This window comes from Anopheles nili, chromosome 3 (genome assembly GCF_943737925.1).
Source record: "Anopheles nili chromosome 3, idAnoNiliSN_F5_01, whole genome shotgun sequence".
NCBI lineage: Eukaryota > Metazoa > Arthropoda > Insecta > Diptera > Culicidae > Anopheles > Anopheles nili.
Genome location: NC_071292.1, coordinates 51,850,995 through 51,869,362, shown reverse-complemented (window position 1 = coordinate 51,869,362; position 18,368 = coordinate 51,850,995). Strand labels below are relative to the sequence as shown.

Sequence of the window (18,368 nt, the reverse complement as noted above, 5' to 3'; positions counted from 1 at the left end):
TCGCGAACAATCGACACCAACGCCTAGACAGAGAGCAAAACCATTCCTCAGACTCTTGACTCACGGACGCCTTGGAGATCAGGACAAACATGTGGTTTTGGTTCGCGCAGCGTATGGAAATGAAGGCGAAGCCATGAAAGAGACAAAGAGCCGGAAAGGTGCAACCGCGAGAACGGTCAGCTCAATTCGCCAATTGCCAGTCAATACCATGGGCACGACAATTTGCCACGGGCTGAAGAGCTAAATAAATTCATTCAATTTCCAGCGATGGTTCCGAGCGATGATCCAGAGCGCAACTGCGTTGCAAACAGCACCATTTTGCAGCGGATGGACGTGCTACGATCGTCGACCTGATTTGCAAGCGGCAAGCAACGATCTGGCGCGAATTTGATTTACAGATCGTCTGCCTTCGGTATGCGCGTTTCGAGTAGCATGCTTGAAGCACCTCGAAATAGCGTCAACCCAACCGGATGGGCAAATATTGATATGGTGATATATTTGTGTGCAGTATTATCGCGACATTCGCGCACAATCGGAACCGGAGTCTTTGATAAAAAGCTGGTGACAAAATTGAGGCACGCGCTTATCGTCTTTCTGTGGTTCGTTTTGTGGTTTACGAGAGAGTATCTATTAATATCGGTGGCTCATGTTGATGATAGCAGGAATGAGCGATTGCAGAAAATACCAGGAACGGGAAATGATCTAACATCCCTTTGACGAAAGCACTTATGTTCGTTCTATATCTGTATCTGTTGAACTGAATTGTTGCGATAGCAATCTAGCTCTGTACAAATATTAGAAGTGTTCATACAAATAACTGATGCTTTTAATGAACACACAGCAAAGCTTAGCCTTTGTTCGAATGCTCACTTGGGAAAAGAATATTAAACAAAATGGTGACCAAACGGTCCCGGGCAAACACGCGAAAAACCGATAACAACTATTCCATATCGCACCACCATAAAAGGCACGTTTCAGCAAACCCTTCCACGTTCAATGACGCACCCTAAAAGCTTCCCCTTAACACGATACGCGATAATCATTTCCCGAAAACGGTACGGCGGCCTCACAAAGCAAGCATCCCCCGGTGGCCCAAGCGGAACCGTGGGCGAAAACTTTGTCAAACCAGTTACGCTGACAAATCGTGACAATTTGATTAAGTTCCCGCATTGACAACCGATCAAGCGTGATTGTGGTCCGGAAGTAAGGGGGGAAGCCTTCCTGGTGGTTGTTTTTTCGCAAAACAAAAGGCCACCCGTCACTGGCGTCCGGTTTTTCGTGCAATTGTTGCATTGGCACTGGCAAAGGGAAAATCACCCCTCACACCAGAGGGCGCTGTTTGAACGATCGCATTAAATTGGAGCAATTATTTACGGCACAACTGGGTTGCCGATCGTCATCGGTTGAGGATCGGCAATCAATGCGCTGTCAGTGTTCTGATTTTCCGCCGGTCGAATGGTCACGCATCGTTATGCGATTGCGGGCAAGCCCATATCAGTGAAACTGGCGCCACCAACGAGTCTACGATGAAGCGACCGAGCCGATAGTGCGCTATAAGCGATTTGTTTAATCCACGGAGTCGTAGCATTCTAGGCTAATGGTGGCGCTATAACCAAAGCAAGTAATGCGATCCTGTTACCCATCGCATCGGGGACACTCGATCATGCGCGAAGCAAATGCAAACGATGAACGGCCGGCTCGCGCGATCAGCTTCCGTTAAAATGGAGCAAAAAGGCGATCGTTAAGTAACGCTAATCAGCTTGCAATCGAACCGGCTCGTTTTCACGTAAGCTCTTCGCTCTTGTCGATTCGTTCGCCAAAAATTGCACCCGTCAGTTAACTCAAGTTAAACAATGCAATCAGCACGCGGCGTAGCGAAATCGCGTGATACAAGTTACTTGACTAAAACCGCGACAATGAAAGGAACAACAAAAAAAGGTATCCAATCGCTGCAGCCAAAAGTGGGGTGCTTTTTGGTTGGGTTTTATTGCTGTGTTTTTTTTTTCTCATTTGCACTCCTTCACTGCGCTCGTTTTCCGTAATGTCATCACTTTCGAAGTCACAATCGCGAATGTCGACAGCTTCTTCGATCGAAGGCACCATGAAACGGGGGCTTTGACCGGAGTGCTGAGGGCTGGCCGGGCAAAAATGAGGCCAAAAATGGTGCGATTCGGAAGCGCTGAAGCATTTCCCGGTTCTGTTTTATGAGCTGGCAATGTTTTGGAGCACGGCATGGACCTTTCGTAAGTCGGGTGAGTTGAATGGCTTCGTTTTTTTATTGTTTTTTGGGCCATCCGTTCGCTTTTGATGTGTGCGATCTGATGCAATTCCATTTGTGTTCGCTTACTCTTAAGAATCGTTTTCTAAACTGCAAAGTGTCGCGCCGAAAGCGCTGACGGATGGCGGCTTTTCAACTTTATTCGAAACCTCTGGCAGTAAATTGTCCAAAACCTCCACTTGCTGCGCGGTTCGTTCGATCTCAAGTGCTGTTCTTCACTTCCCAGCGTTCGAATGACTTTCGCTTCAATACCAATAACTATTAACTCGATGTCCACCCCGGGGAGTTCGCTGGGGGTCAAACGCAATCAATCTAGGGCGCACTATTTGCGACACCTTCTCGTGACGTCTTCCGGCACGCTCGTCAATGGCGACCTCGCACGTGTTGATCTAGCATTGTCGTTCAATTAGCAAAGCACAAGTCGCTCCAATACGCCCGGGACCTGCAATTAGAACGTTCCACTCACGCCCACAACAATATGGCCGGTCTCGGGAGGTTTTCCATCCATCAGAACCAACGCAATTTTCTTTCCGTGGCGTAACGGAGTCTCGAGCACGCTTCACTGGCTTTCTTGCGAACGCAAGGCGCACTAGAATCGGAACAAAACCGCGCACGCACGCCCAGAACACCAGCGCGAGCCGCCAAAGTGGAGTCCAATTCGGTTTGCAACCTCCCCGAAAAAACCGCAGACATTCTCCACGCTCAGTAATGGAATCTGGTCAACCGCTTTCCCACCATTCAACTGGCGGCGGTTTGATCCAAATGGGGATTCCGTGTCGCTGTCTCGGATGCACCGCTCGGGAAAACATTATCGCCCGTCTTCGTCGACAACGTCCACAGCTTTTATTTCACCATTTCTGTCGGCTAACCACGGGCGAGAAAAGTGGTAAATGTACTTGAGCGGATGTGAAATTACATCGCACCCTACGTGCCAGGTCCGGCAACTGGCCAACAGCGGCGCCTTTCGCTGATGCCTCGTCGTTGTGCTGGCTCGAATTTTGAGATTCACCCCACGCCCATTTAAAAAGGGCATTATTAGTTAATGAATTTTCTTTATTCATCGTTCCAAAAGCGAACCTAAATTCGCATTAGACATTTTTGTGCCTCACGCCATGCTGCGTTAAAATTCCAATGCATTACGAGCCCCGTCGTAATTCCCACCACGGGGTGTTCCAGTGAAGTGTGAGTCGGTCAAGCACGGCACCCGTCCAAGGGTCCGCATAATTTTCCCATACGACAAAACCCAACCAGCGCCCTTTTGTCGTGCGAGAACGATTTGTTTTGATAGCTCGTGGGGGCCTTTTTTTCCGTTTCCTCACCACTCGATCGAGTGGACACACTTGGCAGCCGAAGACGGGTGGTTGCTTGTAAAAGCAAAAACTCATCTAAAGAACAAAAAGCTACCCCGAGAGCGAAATAACGATAACGGGCAGCGTTCTGGCGGGAACAAAACGAGACGCTCCGGCCTGCGAATGTGACGAAAATGCATTCGAAAATTATAATCCAATGCAGCCGGGTGGCTAACTCTAATCACCCTACATCACGCTAAGCTTCGGCACCCAAGTGCGCGGTTGACATGAAACGGGCTCGAACGGGCCTGGAAAACCCCCAGAGAGCGTCCCAGAGTGAGGTTATCACTCGATTTTATGGACGACCCTCGGCGGACCGGTCGGTTTATGGAACACTCGCAGCGCAACACGTCTAACGGTCAGCCGGGATATCGGGTTCGATCGGATCCGGCGGTTCCACTGTTTCATGTTTTAATCCGTGCGATAATTAATTCAATCACTTTCCCACTGCGTCGAAGGTGGCTCTCGGTTTCACCTCACGTGTTGATCTCCGTTTGCCGTCGGAGATCCCATCCCCTTTCCAAGAATCGGTTAATCATAGCAGGCTACCTATCGGCGTTCCGGGGTTAGCTCGAATGGCTCTACTACAAATGTATTCAAACGGTTTTGCCGCCTACTCGACCTCGGATGGGCTTTCGGCATTCCAAGATACGACGGCCAGGATGTGTCGCTGCTCATGTTGCAAGAGCCTAATGCAAACAACCCGACTCCGGTAGCACCGGATTCTGAACCGGAACGTCAACAACGAGATGTCCCGGGAAAGACCCTCGGGCCGGAGATAAACGGATGCGGGTGAACAAAAACGCTCCCAGGGAAGTGAGCGCTTCCTATCGCGCCTTCGTCCTTTTTTCCGTCCCTTATTCCCTTGGTTGCCTTTGAGATCGCCCGTTCGGCCACATGTATCGGATTTTAGGGTGCTGCAACAGAATCACAAAAGCACACCCGACGCTCGACCTTGTTCGCAGGCGTTCTTTCGACTTACCCGCAAGAAGGCCACATGTTGCTCAGCACAACGACCCATCGTCATCGTCGTCGACGGGCACGGAGTGTTGGCATAAACTTATCATCATCATAACCATTCCCCGAACCGACCCTTTCACAGCTGCAGATTGCAGTTTGCGCCTACATCTTGCTCCCTCGGGATGCCTGGGCCTTAGCGGTAACTCGTCTAGCCAACGTTTCGCAGCAGATTGCCGGTCATGGTCGCTCGAGCATGGCACAACAGGCGGTCACAAATTGATTCGGAGCAACTACAAAAAAAAAATGAACTGAATAAAACACACACACACACACACACTCGCGAAGGCACATACTCATCCCCCAAAGCCGGCCTAGTGACAGGCTGCACCGTAACCTTCCAGCGACGTGAAAGATCTGCTGGCTATAAATTAGAGAAGAGGCCTCGAGCTATGCTGTGGCCAAATTTGCATCTTCCGGTTTAAAGAGGGGACTGAAATTTCAGCGGCCCTCAATGGGCGGTAATGCCTTCGGTGATATCAAGATCTGCCCGAGATCGCCCGGTCCGTGGGAGTACGCCAAGAAGCAGGTCTTAATCTCCCTGGTGGCGCTCGCTGCGCTTTGAAAACAATCTCCATTTTCGATCATAATCGCTCCCATTTGCTGGCCGGTTTCGTCAAACATCCGGCCAAGCCCATCCAGCCTAATGCCGGATGATGGGATTTTAGGGCTTTATTTCCCCGAAAATAGTTACGAAGAAAGTGTGCATAGTTAAAATCGAGGGCACGTTTATAAAGCCGAAGCGAGGTTCTAATCTTTGGTGATTTTTCACTGGCTTTACGCCCTTAAGAAACTCCATCCCTTCTATGGGTAGGGGCTCACGGAAAAGGTCAACCGGTGCATATAAGCCGGCTCAAGATGACGATCGAATGAAATGACACCGCGCGCCGCATAACTGCCGCGCTTTAATATGCACTTTAATGCACACACCGTGCGGTTTACTGTAATTTTTTAATTTGCTCTTTCTTTGGCGGAGCGAAAGCTGCCAGCTAAGGAGCATTACCTTGAACATGGCGTTGCGGCACTTTTATGCAACCGAGCCCACTCATTACTCGACCCGCGGGCGAGCTTATCTGAGCCGCCAAACTGCCGGCAGAGTGATCTTTTTAACGCCTCCGGGGTCGCTCCTTTCCAGTGGACATTCCCAGCACGCACGTTGCGTACCCCACGCATAGAGATTGCGCTTTTTTTTATGCTCTCGTCTGCACTGCTTGGACCACAGACACAACGTGCTCAGAGGTTGGCCGATCCTCGATGTGGAGGGGTAGACGAACTGGCCAATGAATGACATCAGGTGAGCGATCGTACGATCTTTGGTGGGGCGTCGATGTAATCTTGGAATTGAGCGCGTCTACTCCACTGCCAAGGTACGCATAACGCTACAGTTCCGATGAGCTCAGCGACCGATCAACGGATTGATAAGTATTGAGAGAAGTCTTGGAATATTCGCAGGGTAAATTGCCATCTAATTTTGTTTCTTAAAAAAAAGGCTAGCTCCCTCTAGACATGCTTCACAGTCCTCCATCATTTATCAAATCCCTACAATATCTTGGGCAATTCCAAATCCATGTTTCATACAATCTGAGCAACGTACGTTTCATTTCGCTTGCAAAGAGCCCACCAACATCGGACGATCAGTGCCGAAGACCACTAAAAACCAGAAACAACCCGCACTGGTAGTTGTTTCAGGCACGATTTTCATCAGCTGTCGATAGCCTTTTTCGGCACAACCATTCCCGATGACTCTACGGCGATCGTCGATGATCGTCGAGGTGTAACTTGAAGGAAGGCAAAAAAAAACCCTGAACCATCGATCCAGCACGTTGGTCATCAACCGGTTATGCGAAAGCGGTAGTCGTGGCTCGGACTCCATGATTCATCAATTCCGCTTGCTCGAGGGGGCGGAAAGTTTGGCGTTTTTGTGGCTCACCTGGTTCGTGGGTTTTCCTTCATTCAATCATCAACGAGTTCCACCTAGGCCAAGCACAGTCTTGCAGAGAAGCAAGAGAGAGAGAGAGAGCGTACCAAATGGCAAATGTTGACCGTAGACGATCTGACCACCAACACAACAACAAAGCACCAACTTAGAGCCCTGCTTTAAGGGTTGAACGCGGGAGAAGATTTCATCCAACACGATGCTCGATCTTCTCGCTGACCTTGACCATGGCCTCGAAAGTTCCGCTTCAAAGAGGGCTCCCGACAACGCCACTTACAAATCGTTCTCCGCGATCGTTCTCCTCTGCGTGATTATTTTCAACCTACCGACCTTAGACGCCGCTACCAGCCAGATTTTCATCCCCATGGTGGCGAGATAAATAAAAGTTTCGCGTGCAGCCGTGTGTAAGCGAGCCATACGAGCTGCCTTGCTGTCTCTTTCAATCGCCCTTCGAGGTCGCCCATTACCTTCACTCATTACCAATGCTCCCGCTCATCGGCTTGCGAACGGTTGCGAATGCAATCGTTTCCTCTGCGTTGCATAACCTAATCAGGTGCAAGCGAACTGCCAGCAGCAATTTGCTGCACCTCACAGCTGCGGCGTGGATAATCCCCCATCAAACAGCTTCCATGTAGCGCGAGCTTTACCTCAAGAGGGCGCACGCGGTGCCCTCTCGAAAGGGCCGGCTTCGGTCGGTTGCAGTACGGGCACGTGTTGCAATATCGAGCACCGAAGCGAATTAAAGTGTTGAACGCAAATTTGTGCAAAACTTCAGGCAGCATTTTACGGCGAACGAAAGTGAGCGTGCCCGCGGTTTCGTTCGCCGTTGGTTCGTTCTAAACTGTCGTTAAAATTAGCGTAAAATATCTTCCGGATACGAACTTCACTTTGAGCTGTCAATCTCTCGACGTGGTCCGTGAAAGTCGCATAGCCGTTAGCCGTTCGAGCATTACCACAGAAGCATAAATTCCAGCCTTCAACCGAGTTACTTCATCACGGCTTCGTGTCCCTTCGCGAAATATTTTCCTCAACCTGGCAAGAGCTGTTGTTAAGTGAATTCTGCATTCGAAAGTTTGTACAATAAATAACGCGCCTTCATCAATTACAGGAGTTAGCCTTATGCATTGTTAATACTTTTCGTGAATTATGAAACGGTGACCTTAAGCGTCTAAGCGAGAGTCGAGAGTGGTACCAGCCTGCCATTCAAAGCACAGTTTATCGCTCGTAAAAGGGTGGGAAATTGCATCCAATTTTCGTGCCCATGTTCCCGCTTTTTGCACTTTTCACACGCGTGCAAGCCGTCTAGCCTCCGATGCTGCATTCATTTGCATATTTTGGCTTCGAATTCGGTGTGGGTATGCTTTACCACTCAGATGATAACTCGCATGGGCATTTTGCCGTACGCCATTTTGCCAAATGCCACGGAAAACACACACCAAACGATTGAATGAGGTGTGTTATGGTGATGGAGTTATGCGATGAGCCGCTCGAAAATGTTTCCTTTCGAAAGAGAGGTATTTCACCACAACGGAATGCATGTAACTGGGAATAAAATCCACGCTAGATGCCTCACATTGTGCTGGAACGTTTAATTCCCACAGAGCAAGTGTCCCTTATGGTGCAGGGAGAGTCCAGAGAGCATTCCATTCGTATTTCGGCAATTTATCTAATCTTTTACTCACTTCGTGGGCCATCGATCAAAGTACCCACTCGTTGCAAACCACGAGGGAGACAATTCCTCCGGCTTGTCCATACCACACCGGACAAGATAAACAAGCACATGCTTCGTAGGTCGTCCGGTGTTTAGACTTCAACTAGAAAAATGAAGAGAAGTATACCACCTTCTAAGCATTAAAAATAGGCTCACACGCTGCGGAACAGTTATATGCAAAAGAAAAGGCGCTCCAAAGCGATCGCTGAAGGGAACCGCAAACATATCGCTGTCAACACTGAACAGAGATGCCTCTTCCATCCTGGGACCTTTGTAGACCTGGCAAGATCCAAACAAACGACGGTGATGGCTTGGGTGAAGCGACTACTTTTAGCTGAACGCCTTTCAGTACGACCCCATGTTTTGATGTTTCAAGTGTCGTACATTGTGTCCCCAAGGAGTACCGGGAGCAAGAGTACAGTTCCCTTTTTTGACCTCATTCCTTTCAGAATGCCCTCCCGAGTGGTCCCACTGCCCATCCCGGGAAATGCTCTCTACACCGCTCCGTTAACCGGTTCCTATCGCATTCTATAAAACAAACGCTGCGGTCTATTGGAAAACGATAACTTCGCAGTCCCTCAACCCAGGTGGTCTTTAGTTGTGGGTCTCGAGAAACAATCATGTCACTTTTCAACCCCTATTCTGGATCATGTTGATGCTGGACTGATGGACGAATCCGTGTCCCTCGCCGGGAAACAAAGGCACGGTCTTAATTGAGACGTTAAGACCCTCCAACACCTCAACCATTACGAAGACGCTGATGATGATGTTGATGTGCACCGACCGCTTGACCGATCGGTTGCATCTCGCAGTCGTCCGAAGATAATCGCCTTCCGTGCGTTGGCGGCTTCGTTCTATCCAGAGCGACGTTCCCGAGCTGATCCTCTTACGCTGATGCAGGCGAGAGATTAGGCCAGCCGCTCGAAGACAGCGACATTCAACCGAAGAAAGCCCGGCGATTATCGCGTCTAGTATTTATTTTTACCCCTTTGGTTCGCGTGCGCCCATCAGACATGGGTTCACAAATCAAAAAAACGAAATAAGACGATAGAACGATTCACTCCCGTAACGTAGGGGTTGAAAAATGGTTTCGATCGTTACCATGCGTTCTCGCTTGCGGCCGGTGGGGTCGAAGCACCACTTTTTTTGCCTTTTTCTCTCCTCTCGCTCTCTCTCTCTCTCTCGATCTTGGCCCTTCCATCCTGTGTAACTTTATGCTCCATTTCCGCTTCCCGAGCATCGCTTTTTTTATGGGCACCCTTCGCGCGGCCGCCGCTCGCTGATGGTGATGGTTTTCCATCAGCAAACGCTCGAACCAATCGAAAAGCGCTGATCGAAATGGATGTCTTCGTTTATTGCCAACGGAGGTGTGGTTTCTGGCCGGCGGGAGCCCTCCACTGGCCACCAGCCCCCACACGGGTACATATTTTCTCGCCCCCTTTTTCGTTTTATGAGATGCTACACCTCGCGCATAACGACCGCGTGACCGGCTGGAGCTGATCGCAAGGGAAGCGGTCCCACTTAGGCGGTTAGAGGGCAAGGGAAAACACTGCAGACGAGAGACAACACTCCATTGTTGGCAGTCAATTGGAAATTGTCTATCTATGGCTTATGGTGGGGCAGACGACAAACGCGCCCGGTGAGCTGCGAGGATGGTAGCCGCAGGCGTTGGCTTGCCCGTTTATTTGTTGACTTGTTCCGCACCTTGAAGCATAAACATAACGAAGCTGCCGGGTGGGTACATGTGTCGGCGATAATAAAACAATTTCATTGCCTCTTTTTTTTTGCTCTCTCTCTCTCTCGATCGTGCTTCGCGTCTATTCGCGCCCAACAAGATGTTTGGGTGTGCTGTCTCGTTCTCAAATGGACCCTGCATGCAACAGGTATTGTGCACGTGGAGTGACACAATTATTTGCTTGGGATCTGCTTTTACCTTCACTGAAAGCTCCCATACTCACCCGAGATTATTGTGGCAGCTTGCGTGTTTTCCGCCACAATTGGTAGCTATGATCGTTTTTGTTTCCGTGCCATGCAGCCTAATCCTCCGCATTCAATCGATCAACGCACCAACGCAGGGTGGCTGACCCAAACTCATCCATCCTGCTCAATTCCTCGACATGTGCTGGGTGGTTTAGTGAAAAAAATAAATACACCCTCGCATGGGCACCGTCCAAGGACGTACTCTGGATAAAGTGCAAAATTTTCCGCCATATTAAATTTCATCCCCATCATCGTTCCACCCCATGCTGACCGGGTCATGAACCCGCGCGATGTCTGGCCGAAGTTGTTTTGGTATTTTTGGAATGGTAAAAGGGCGCTTTTATTTTTTTTTCTCTCTCTTCACTACCGGCAACATTAATCATTACGGCGTAGAGCACGGTACGCCAGGGTGGTATAGTTTTTCCCCCACCCATACATTATTATTCTCATTCACCCGTTCACTCTCGCCCACGCGCGTTCAAAGGGAACATTTTTACCCTTTTTCCGAGCATCACATCTCTTCCGCGGCGTCCATCCACCCTTTGCTCGTTCGCGGCGTTCATTTGCACCAGATTTTTCTTCTCGTATTATGTTTCCACCGTGGTAACTACCGGCAAGGGCGACCGCCGATTCGGTTCAGTGCGTAATGCTGAGGGACAGTTTTCCCCCAGGCCAAGGGTGGCACGATTGGCCACCCTTTGAGCCTGCGTTTTTGGGGACTTTCTTCGAAAAGAATTGAAATATTCCAGCGCAATAATCCACGGTTCGCCGCATCACGAACGGCGGAGAAATTGTTCACGCCGCTTGCTCACACATGTTTGATGACAATGGTTGCCCGGGCAACCGCGAACCGCGTAATCCGCGGGCTGCTTTGGGAGCTACTCAGTACGGCGGCACATGAAAAACAAGAAATCGGTAATAAATTAGTCGCTTCGCTGGTCGCTTCCGTACCGATTCGGTATGCTTTCGGACGCCTGTTGCTTGGGAAAACCTCCCGCTCTCGGAAGCTGCCTGGGATTGGCCCGCCACCAAGCCGTGGGGACCCGTGACTCAGTGAAACAAACCCTCACCGTGAAGGAGCACGAAAGGGATCCGAGACGGCGCAGGAGCCAGAGAAAATAGAATTTTATGTCATCGCCGTAAAGTTAACGATCGACTCCGGAACGTGAATCACCAAACAACGCGCGTACGGTACGGATACTCGAACCAGCATTCGCTTCATTCATCTGGCAGCCTGGGTCTGGCCATTAATATCGTACCAGTTGTCTCCCTCGCGGGAGGCATCTTGGCAGGCTCGAAATTGGACACCAGCTTAGACCCAACGGCACGTCGAACCCGTTCGATGCGATGCTCGATTTCCATGCTTTTGATGTTATCTTTTGACACCCGCAATGGGCGCAGAGGATCGGTGTTTTAGAGACGATGTTCATCGCACGCCCAATTACTGAATTTCCAATCGCTACGATTTTAAGCTAGTCAGCAAGATAGCTTCACTACCGAGAGCGGTTCTAAAGCACCCTTAGAAGCTACACACACGAAACACCGCTAGATCGGAGCTCGATCACATCTCCAATAACAACCTTTAAAGTGTGCACGGGTTTGCGCAACGTTAGGCAAAACTTGAACGTCAATTTCCGCCAAAAACTGTTCGAGCAACCCGTTCGCCTTTACCTAACGCAGCCATGTCTACGCGAATGGTGTCTGCGTACCTTCGGGGTTGAAGCAGAAAATACGCTGCGTAAGGGAGTCTGACGAAACTCGAGCCTAACCTCCGGTCTGACGACAGGCACTCTGTACGTACTTCAGCCCGAAACACGATGAACTACGGCATTTTCGTTCCAACTTCCACAGGTCTGGGACCACAAGACCCCACTAAAACTAATGCCTCTTTAACGTGCCGTGAACGATCGGCGATTTGTTCTCGCTAATCAGTTCACAACCACCATGCGGCGATGGTGATAAATGAAGTGTTCGGCGTTTGCTATCGGGGCTTCTGTTAGCGTGTGCTCTTCAGATCTTGGTTCTGTTTCCAATCATCACCCAGCTCAGGATGGCCTCGGTACTTGCTGGCGGAAGCAAAGCGAGCAGAAAATCCCTTTCGTTACGCTCGTAGTTAGAACCGTGCTTCTTTTTATTCCAATCGATGCGCCAAGCCAAGCATTTGGAGATATCTCGAGGTCGATGAAACTATACTGCAGGGAATCGGTGAATTATTTTGATTTCCTCGTAATCCCTTTTCGCAAAGTCGTCGAATTGGACAAACTCTATCTTGCGGGATGTTCATCCTCACTACTGAGTCCAGCTGAAATACCGTTTCCGCAAGTCAAACCGGGACGTACTGAGCTTTACCCTCAATGCCCTCCCGGAGGATGGGAGATAAATCCGCAAAAATTAGCAATCTCCCGTCACAAAAGCGGGCGCACAACCAACAATCCCGCGTGGTACCGGGAACCTGAAAATCCCCCCCACGAGAATGAAAATTGCACACCACGCTAATGCTAATTGGTGCGGTTTGTAATGGGGCACTAACGCCATTCGCTAACGTTCGTTCGACGTAAAACGTTCCACACGAGCCGGTCAGTGAGGGAATCGTCCGTCATCGACGGGCGGTTGAAAATGAGGAAATATTTCCCATCCCTTCAGGTCGCAACCCCACCGGGCGATGACGTTAACTCCCACCCCCTTTTTTTGCGAACCACGGCGGTCAGATGAAATATCGCCTTCCGAGCGCGGTGACGCACGATGACGAAGCTTTTCCCTTCTGACTTCGGGGGTCATTTCGAGAGGTACACGAAAACGCTGTCAACAGCCAACAGCCAGCCAGATGGAGCCCCACGGAAGAAGGGCCACGAACCTACCAAGCCGGTAAGCGCCTTTGGGCAGTAATTAAGTACGTACGGGCCAGTTGAAGGTGATCGCGACGACAGATTGACGCCGGATCGCGTCCTACCCAATCGCCGGGAAGCATCTAATAAACATCGGGAGGAAACCCACGGTGGAGTTCACCGGACAAATAGCGGTGCAATAAATAATTGCTGCAGCGTAGTGGGTTCTTGAAGCAAAAAAATAATCCCCATGCCGCCTTATCAGCGATGTTTGTGCGATGATGCAATGCTTGCAAAAACATTCAACATCAATCGGGTGCATTGATGCAGTTTTCCCAGGCCAGCTCTGTCAGTGTTTCGGAGCAACAACACTCTGCCACAAGCAAACGCAAAACATCGGCATGAGCTCTGTGTGACTCCCCCTAGGGTGGCTTTTTTCCAGTATTTATGCGCGTAGTCTTAGTCATTTAAGACACATTCTTCCAGAGCACCACTATTTCGTGGAAGCATAGAAGCGATAAAAACGTTCGCAATCCAATTCTACAGAAAGCCATTCTCTCTAGTGGATTGTTTATCGTGGCCACCTTACACAGCACGAGCGCTTTTTCCAAACTATTGGTTGCCATTATTTTCTGCACCAACCGAGATTGGCAGATCATATCATGCGCCTCCACCAAACCTATCGATAATGGGCACCTCGGGGGGAGGAATCAATTTTCTCTCCAAAATCTCGATCACTTTAACGCTATCCCCGGGTTCGGAGTGGAGATACATTTTTATCTCAACATAAAAACCGCGCAATTTTGCGCCCGCCACCAGCGCACGAACCGTCGGCGTCGTCACGCGATCACCCGAGGTCCCGTTTTGAGGGAAGGACCGTAGCGAATCTAGCTCGCGAAACTCCCCAACCAAGGGGTGTTCTCCGAAATCGAGACCACCAGGTGTGCGGGTCTGGCGTCCGAGCGCCCGCTAATTACTTTCCACGCGCGGAATAAAGCCACCACCAGCAGCAAAGCCTAAGGGATCGGATCGCGATAAATTGATCGCTCTTTGATCGACGCCAGTGGAGCCGGATTCGGGTCGCCAGGATCGCGATTGGCACACTATAATTGGCTGCCTTGGGTTCTTTATCAACCCGCGTGCGGCTTCAGCAACACCAAAACCACCCAAACAAACAGGAAGCTTAGCGCAAGAAGATTCGACACACAAATTATCACCGGGTCGAGTCTGGGTGTGGGTTTGGTCACCATCGCCGAGGCCCACCGGGAGCAAAAGCCTTCAACGAGACCCTTTTTTTTGTGTGTGTCAGTCTTTCCCGTGCACTCTTTAATTTTGTTCGTTTGCCGCCCTGGCGCCTCACGGCCTTCGTTGGCATGACCGGAAGGTTCACCATTTGGCATCCCGAATCACGTATTGCCAATTGCTTGCCGCAAAAACCGACGAACTCGAGTCGAACTTCCCGGAAGACCACACGGATGATCGAACAGCCGCTGGGGCCGACAAATATTTTAACAACTTAACGTGCGATTGTTTTTCTCCCTCCTCTCTCGCTCTCTCTCTCTCTCTCTCTTTGCAATTCGAATCGAATCGAAATTCGTTCCTCCCGGTATCTTAAAACTACACACCGGCCATGGCCCTCGCGAATTGTTGTCTTAAGGTTCACGGCTACAAGCGGGCGCTATGTGGATGGTAAATATTATTAGCCACCCGATGACGCAAAACAGGCGGCATTTTTTTTTTGTCTTTTGCTCGTGCTGTTGTGTTTGTCTACCATTTGCTGCAAAACACCCCGTCCACATGGAACATTGCACAGCAAACATGCCACGAACGCCCACGTAATCGAGAGGGAGACAATTTTTAATCTGCGCTTACGTGCATGTGTGCACTCCACGCGTGAATGCAGCTTTCGGTAGGTTTTCCATGCCATAAAAGTGATTTTAATTTACAGCAAAATCCCACCGGGCCTACCGAGGGCTACTGATTGCGATATTTCAGTACGAAAACTCATTGAGACGATGTTCGATTTACATGAAGCGCTCGTGGAAGTTCACACCGATGCCAGCGAAAAACATCGTGCCATTTTTTTTGCTGCGTGAAAACCCAGCACGCCACGGAAAACATACCCATCCTTGTGGCCACTAAACTACCCGGGCACATGGGTAGGTGGGTTTTGGGGGTGGCCTTTTTTATGTCTCCACCTCTCCGCGTTTCATTAAATCCACCCGAAGGCCATATCGCGGGAGTTTCCCGAACGCGACACTCGACATTCCTGGCCGTCTGTTGCTCGCACCGGCTCGCACCGGTCATGTGACACACACACACACGCGCGCACACACACACGCTAACCTTGTGCACCCTCAGGACGTGCGTGGACCACCCACTCACCCACCCACCCACCCACCTCCCACAGGGGTGGTGTACGGGAGAGCGAGGCGGTAAAAATAAACAACTATAATTAAATATTCACCTTGCTCTGGTGGACGATCCATCGGCGCGCGTTCGTTCTGTCGTTGCCTGCACACCAGCAGCCCTTCGTTTGTGGCCTGATCCCGGCTTGCGGGTGGCTTATCCGTCCCACCGTTTCCGCTCCGCGTGAAGGGCAAAAAGGCAACATAGGTAAACTGAGGCGTGTGATTCCGCTTCATGGCGCTGAGGTGCCCACGTGGGCCTGGCTTTGGAGCACGCGATGGCGACTCCATTTTCATCTCCACTCACAGTCCATTTGTCAGCGAGCGGGGGTGGTACTGGTACGGGGCGTGTGTGTACTCGCACTATCGGTGGCACATCAACGCCCCCCCCCCCTCCTCCACATAATGCCCCTTCGTACCATGCCACCGACCCGGAAAAGGGCTCGTGCTAAATTGAGAAATTTCCGGCAGCAACACCTCGAAGCGAATAGGGCTCGTAACCGGTGAGACAACAATTTATGTTTTCTCAATTTTTTCTTCGGGCGCGCATTTCTCCGGTCAATTTTTCACGCGTTTCCCTCGGTTTCCCTCGGCGCCATCCACCCACCCTCACCACAAAGGGGGTGGCAACATAATTCACCGCCTCGGTCTCGGTTCGTGGATCACTATTTTTACCACCACGCGTCTGTGTGAGTGTGAGTGTTTTTTTCTTCTTCTTCTTTCAGTTGCTCCTGAAACCACCCACAGGATCCAGCCCCCTTCAGGACGGGAAGATGACCTCCCCCCCCCCCTGCCAGTGGGGTGGATTGTGCAAAAATTGTGCCGTTCATTTGCCTTTCGCGAAGGTGTAACAACGCGAGATCTGAAGCTCGCTCGCGCAATTCCCCACAATCGTTTGTTTGTCTGGTTTAGGTGGGTGGGTTACTTTTTTTTGTGTTGCTTTTCCTTTTTCCATCATCAATTTTCCTGCCTCACTGCCTTTTGTTAGTTTAGCGGAGGACGATGCTCACACAAACTCACGCACGCTTTCGTCGTCTCCCAAACACCAGCACCGTCGTTTGTGCTTCATCTCAAAAAAGGACCACAGCTTCACACCGTCGTTGCGGTCTTTCTAGAAGCACCCCACTGACTGCGGATGCCACCCCAATCACGCACCCACACACACCCCCACACACACACACACAGGCGGCCACAGCAAGCACCGCAACACTCTGATTTGTTTATCATATTAATCCGCAGAACCGCGCGGTGGTTGGGAAATTCGCGACAGGTTCTGCTTGTGCGAATTTTCCTGCACGGGTTTCGGTGGGTGGTTTTTTCTTTCTCTCTGTACCACCCACGCACCTGTGGTGCGCCGAGTGATCGGTATTGTTTATAATGAACACGAAAACCCCTGGTACACCCGTTTGAATCGTAATCTGTGAGCTGCAGTGGCCCTGCAGCGCAATCGAAAGTGGAAACGTGCTTCGGGCACCTTTCACCATGCTTTCATTCACTAGGCGGCGATGGCGAGAACGAGAGAGAGAGAGAGAGAGAGAGAGAGAATGAAAGAGAGAATCCCCCCTCAAAAAAAGCCGCCAAAAAATGAAGATCAAAAGTTTACATCGATTTAAATAAACCAGACACCGCGGAAAGGCCTGCAAGCGACACGAACGATCGCGCGAGCTGTTGAACGTTGAAGCAACATTTCGAGCCAACAACGAATCCAACGTGGCGCGAAAAATCTCACTCGCGATCTGCGCGAAGGTCACGATCACCACCGGCACCACCTCCGCGATCAACCGATCTCCGGCTTCGTTGGCATCGTTGTCAGTCCCACAACGGTTGATCACAAAGGCGATCGATCTCGCAGCTGTCCGGATGATAAATTCACACGACGGTCCCCGAACGGGGTCTTTTGTGACCGTTTTTGGCTTCCGCTTCCGGCAAAAAGGCCCTTTTTCACACGCGAACGTTCTCTTGGGAAATCGACACCAACTAATTCCCGGCACCTTTAGGCAGACTGGTTGTTATTCCACTGCGTTTGTCGTCCTGAACGAGGCAGGAAAAACACACATCGAACGAACGGTATCGAAGTGTCCCCACAGCAATTCATTTACCGAACCACATCCGAAACGCGCATTACCGTTGCGGCAGGTGTTTGTTCCCTTTTTAGACGCGTTAGGGTTTTTGTTCGTTGACCATCTGAAAATCTCGACAACCACAAACAACAAGCTGTTGCTCCGAAACCGTCCAGCAACACCGAACCGCTCCGTTCGCCGTCTTTACGCAAACTATGCTGACTCTATGCTGCTATGCTGCTGCCTCACTGACTATGCTGCTGCTGCTTTGGCGCTGTCTGTCTCGCGCTCTCTCTCACGCTCCGTACGGGAATGAGCGCGAGCGTTCGTCCGGTGTTCGGGTCGCGCTCGGATAATTCCGACCAAACCGACCAGCCGTCCGCCAGACAGCTAGACTTTGGCCACCTCATGGCCGCGTGGCCGGTCCGTGGGGTTGGGCTTCCCTTTTTAAGGGCATCCTCGCTGTCATTCTGTCTTCCCACCGGAGATCTCGTTGCGCTTTATGCGGCTTTCATCCGTCGCGCAGGTTTTTTTTTCTCTCTCTCTCTCTCTCTACTTCACTCCATTCCATTAAAGAGCTTTCGTTTTCCTTCGTCTGGTTGGGGAGGGTGGGGTGTTTTTCTTACCTGTTTTCCGGACCCCGTCTGAAGAGGGGGAGATGAATGGTCAACCAACCCGATAGGGTTGCCGAGGAGTACCGTTTTCCAGTGCGAGCCGACGGTTTTTTCAGCCACTGTTTTTTTGTTTTGTTTCATGAATCACCCATTTTGAGTGAGAGAGAAAAAAATTACCAGAATACCTACC

General features: G+C 50.6%; 1 protein-coding gene across 1 annotated transcript in view; it reads right to left on the bottom strand.

Moving 5' to 3' along the window:
- LOC128726040 (protein windpipe) overlaps positions 1 to 17,765 on the bottom strand; it is a 40,572-nt gene extending 22,807 nt beyond the window's left edge. The window contains exon 1 of the mRNA XM_053819822.1: positions 17,630 to 17,765. The gene's annotated coding sequence lies outside the window, so the exon portion shown is untranslated. The remainder of the gene's footprint in view (positions 1 to 17,629) is intronic.
- Positions 17,766 to 18,368: the final 603 nt, after the last annotated feature.